At 39.8% G+C, this 4,601-nt stretch overlaps 1 non-coding gene across 1 annotated transcript; it reads left to right on the top strand.

Annotated features, from left to right (window-relative positions):
• The first annotated feature begins 326 nt into the window (after positions 1–326).
• On the top strand, positions 327–433 carry LOC139034890 (U6 spliceosomal RNA). The gene has a single exon (XR_011487468.1). It is a non-coding gene; the product is annotated as a U6 spliceosomal RNA (small nuclear RNA).
• Positions 434–4,601: the final 4,168 nt, after the last annotated feature.

The following is a 4,601-nucleotide window of genomic DNA, read 5'->3' as shown; positions in this document are numbered from 1 at the left end:
AGTCATATTGTAATGTTTGTGATAACATCACTATGCAAATTCTTGTATTTTCCTTCTGTTCTTACTCATATTTTATTTTCGTTTCCATGTGTGTCTGGTTATTGTCAATTCTCATTGCCCTTGAAACATTATTTTTGAGATTCTGCAAAGCATAGTGCCTAGGTACTTATCTTTTTGTGAGATAATTTGCTTATATGTACTCCAGTAAATAGTAACAGTCTAAGGTCACCTTAAACTGAACAAATTTGCACAAAAACCACAGATGACATTGTGGGTGATAGATTTCTTAACTACCATGACACAATTCACCCTTAAAAATAATTTTGGTGCTCACTTCGGCAGCACATATACTAAAATTGGAATGATACAGGGTAGATTAGCATGGCACCTGTGCAAAGATGACATGCAAATTCGTGAAGCATTCCATATTTTTTTAGCTTCTCTAAAATAATAATAATAATAATTTTGATAAATGAAATGATGATTGACAGGAGTTTTGTGGTAAGCAGAGTTTCTTCCCAATAGGGAAAGCCTCATTCCCCATCAGGCAGAAGAAAAGTAAAACATTTCCATTATAGAAATAGTAATACTCATAATAGTTCTATGTATTGAGCAATTGCTCTATGCCAGTTACTGTTAAACACAATATAGAGTATATTATTTAATTCTTAACCAATTTAATCTACATTTTACTGTTAAAGAAATGGGCTCCATAAGGTCAAGCAACTAGCCTAAGGTACAAGTGGCTAATAAATAGAGTTGACATTCATCCTCTGGTTTCTCAAGAACATATGGGCAGAGAAAAGAAAGGTCCGTAGTAGTGTCTTTGGCGTTTTCCCAAGAAGCACATTATAGTTGTTAGTTCAGAAGCAGAGGTTGGCAAAGGAAGTACTTGAGCGTTAGCTGGCCTTCCTGGCTTGCTGAGACAGCTAACTCATTTCATCCAGTCTTGAAAAAATTCTCATGGTGCACAAAGCTATTTTTATGGGTGAAAGGTCGTAAAATACTTCGGAATACTTCTGGATTAAAAAACAAGGAAAATACTCTTTTCTAGTTGATTAATGTTGCTGCTGCCTAAAGGATTATTGATGGCATTTGAACTTGATACAAGTGCCATTTTTATATTTTCCTAAAGAAGAAAAAAGATCAACTGAGAAAGAAAAATAAAATTATAATCTGTTGGCTTGTAAGTGCAGCCTTGAAATAGTTGATTCTCAGTTTTAATGGCAGGGTATAAGGACAAATAAACAAGTCAGCCTAAAAATATGAAAAATCAGGAAAGATATATGGTTTGTTAACAGGTACTGGCATTTTGTGAGTCATAGTCTGTCTCCCTCTCTCTTTTTTGAAAGGCAATAATATAGTTTTGAAATCCTGAAAAAGCTTATTTATGTTATGGCATTGCCTTGTATTGCTACCACTTTAGTACCACTTTTCATGAATGTTTTTATTGTTTACCTGGATAATTTGTGACACTGTATTCAGAATTATCTTTACAGTTGTAAATCTGACCAGGGTTCCTGGGCTTAAAATCCTTTAGCAACTTTTCTTTGCCTACAAGATAAGACAGGAGTGCTACAGCTAGTATACAGCATGTTTCATTTCTAGCCTCTAGCTCACTCTCCAGTCTCACTTAAATTTCCTCCTTACTTCCTCTGCTCTCAGATTATTTGCTGCTCCTCAGATGGGCTATATCTTGTTACGCACACTGTTCTATCTGTAATGCTTCTTCCCCCCAGATTTCCAGGCACCTTTCTTCGTTTACAACCAAGTTCACCTATTACCGGTAGTTCAGATGGTAAAGAATCCACCACCCAGGAGACCTGGGTTTGATACCTGGGTTGGAAAGATCCCCTGGAGAAGGGAATCTCCAGTATTCTTGCCTGGAGGATTCTATAGACAGAGAAGCCCGGCAGGCTATAGTCCATGGGGCTGCAAAGAGTTGGACACGACTGAGCAACTTAACACTTTCATACATCCCGCCTGTCACTACCTCTTCAGAGCTCTTAGGCTTATCCCACCAGAAAGCGGCTATGTTCTGTTTGCTAAGCCTCCTGGGATCTTACCCTGCTTCTCCATTAGTGCTTCTCCATTGTATTGTAATGATTTACAATTTTGTTACTGCTGTCCCGGTAAGCCTTAAAATATATTGTAAACAAAAGCAAAATATATTTTTTTGGATAAACAAAGGGGCATGGATGTACCTAATTCATAAAGTTCTTGTAAAGCAATGTGAAACCATGGATAGGAAATCCTTCATAAGCTATCAAACACTAGAATTGCTATTTACATATTTATCTATTTTCTGCCCAAATGCTCAGCATGCAAGCCAGGTCAGACCACACCTAAAGACATTTTTTTTTAAGTGGTGGAATCATGGGAATCTTATTGCTTTTGGAATATCCTTAGATATTGTTAGAATGCTCTTTTTTTAATATAATAGTTTAAAGAACTTGAATTTAGAGTCAGTGAAGGACTCACTGAAGTGTTTGAACAGGGACGTAGGATTTTGTATGAACAAAGACTATAAAAAAGCTAAAAATCACTCTCATTATTCTTTTGCAAAAATTTCTTATTCTTCCTGATTGGCTTCAGAGTCTACTTTTAAAACAAATTTTAATTGAAGGATAATTGGTTTACAACGTTGTTTTAATTTTTCCCGTACAACAATGTGAATCAGCCATAAGTATGCATATGTCCCTTCCCTCTTGAACTTCCCTCTCACCCACCTAGAGACATTTGAAGAGGGTTGAAAATGATGCGTTTTTGTGACTGAGATTATAAAGTGTGCAAAGACTACAAGCATAATTAGGGATTTAAAGAACATTATCTGCTATCAGAAAGCTTATTACCTATATTGTAAGATAAGACATAAACCTCCCAAGTCTTTAGATAACAAACAATGCTTATGAATGGGTGGGTCTTGGGTTCTAGAGGCGTTAGAGTGGTATGGGAAGGCCGTTTGGAGGAAGCTGATTTTGAACTAGATTTTAGGGGAGACTGAAATGTGAAGGGCCATGACCTTTTTCTGGGGACGGGGATGTACCAAGGCTAAGGAAGGAGCTACAGTGCTCTTCCGTATTACGTTTGTTCTACTGTGAGGGCAGCATTTTCTTGAGATAATCTCTTTCATGGATTTCTCTGGCATGGATCACATGATAAAACTCTGTACAGTCTTCAAGGTCTAGCTCAAACGTTGCTAGAAATACCCAGTAGAAGTTTTTTTTTCTCTCTGAATTTCCAAGAGTGTATCTTTTAGGACCAAGTTCAACTTTATGTGACAGAAACCCTGCTTCCTTCTTAATAGCTTAAGCGATAGAGATGTTTACTTTTTTATGGCTCCGCAAGCATCCAAGGCTCAGCCTCTTTCTCATCTTTCTGTCCCTCCTGGCTTCATTTTGGATTTCTCATCCTCCAAGGTGCCTGCTGGAGCTGTAACCGTCTTGTTTAAGTTTCAGACGGCAGGAAACAGGAAGGGAACTGTAAAAGGAACATGCTCCTATAAAGAGCTTCTCAGAGGATCCAACTCAACTTTGGCTTTCATTTTATGAATCAGAGCATTCCATGGCCCCATCAGCAGCAAGCAAAGTTAGTAACAGAGCCAGACCTGCTTCTAGGGTGCCTGGGAATGTTGACAGCTAGAAGAAAAGTGGTCTCTTGTACTAAGAGGAAGAGGAACATGGATATTGTATGAGTAGCTGTCAGTCTTTGCCACGAGCACGTTGTTTTCATCTTTATTTTATAAACTTTGTGTAGGAGTGTAGTGGCTTCACCATGTTGGTTCTGTCGTGCAGCAGAGCGAGGCAGCTGTGTGTGCACGTCCATCTCTGCGTTTTGGGGTCGCCTTCCTGTTTGGGGCGCCGCAGAGCACTGCGGGGAGCCCCCCAGGCTGTGTGGCTGCTGTTCAGTCGCTCAGTCGTGTCCGACTCTTCGCGACCCATGGACTGCAGCACGCCAGGCTTCCCTGTCCTGAACCATCTCCTGGAGCTTGCTCAAACTCATGGCCATTGAGTCGGTGATGCCATCCAACCATCTCATCCTCTGTCCCCTTCTCCTCCTGCCCTCAATCCCTCCCAGCATCAGGGTCTTTTCCAACGAGTCAGCTCTTCACATAAGGTGGCCAAATTATCAGAGCTTCAGCATTAGTGTCAGTCCTTCCAATTAATGTTCAGGACTGATTTCCATTAGGATTGAATGGTTTGATGTCCTTGCAGTCCAAGGGACTCTCAAGAGTCTTCTCCAACACCACAGTTCAAAAGCATCAATTCTTCAGCATTCAGCCTTCTTTATGGTCCAACTCTCACATCCGTATGTGACTACTGGAAGAACCATAGCTTTGACCAGACAGACCTTGTTGGCAAACTAATGTCTCTGCTTTTAAATATGCTGTCTAGGTTGGTCACAACTTTTCTTCCAAGGAGCAAGTGTCTCTTAATTTCAGAGCTGCAGTCACCATCTGCAGTGATTTTCAAGCCCAAGAAAATAAAGTCTCTTACTGTGCCCATTGTTTCCCCATCTATTTCCCATGAAGTGATGGGACCGGATACCATGATCTTAGTTTTCTGAATGTTGAGCTTTACGCCAGCTTTTTCACTCTCCTC

This window comes from Odocoileus virginianus, chromosome 4 (assembly GCF_023699985.2).
Source record: "Odocoileus virginianus isolate 20LAN1187 ecotype Illinois chromosome 4, Ovbor_1.2, whole genome shotgun sequence".
In the NCBI taxonomy this organism is placed as follows: domain Eukaryota; kingdom Metazoa; phylum Chordata; class Mammalia; order Artiodactyla; family Cervidae; genus Odocoileus; species Odocoileus virginianus.
Note: the sequence above shows the minus strand (reverse complement) of the source record. Positions and strands in the feature narration are given on the sequence as shown.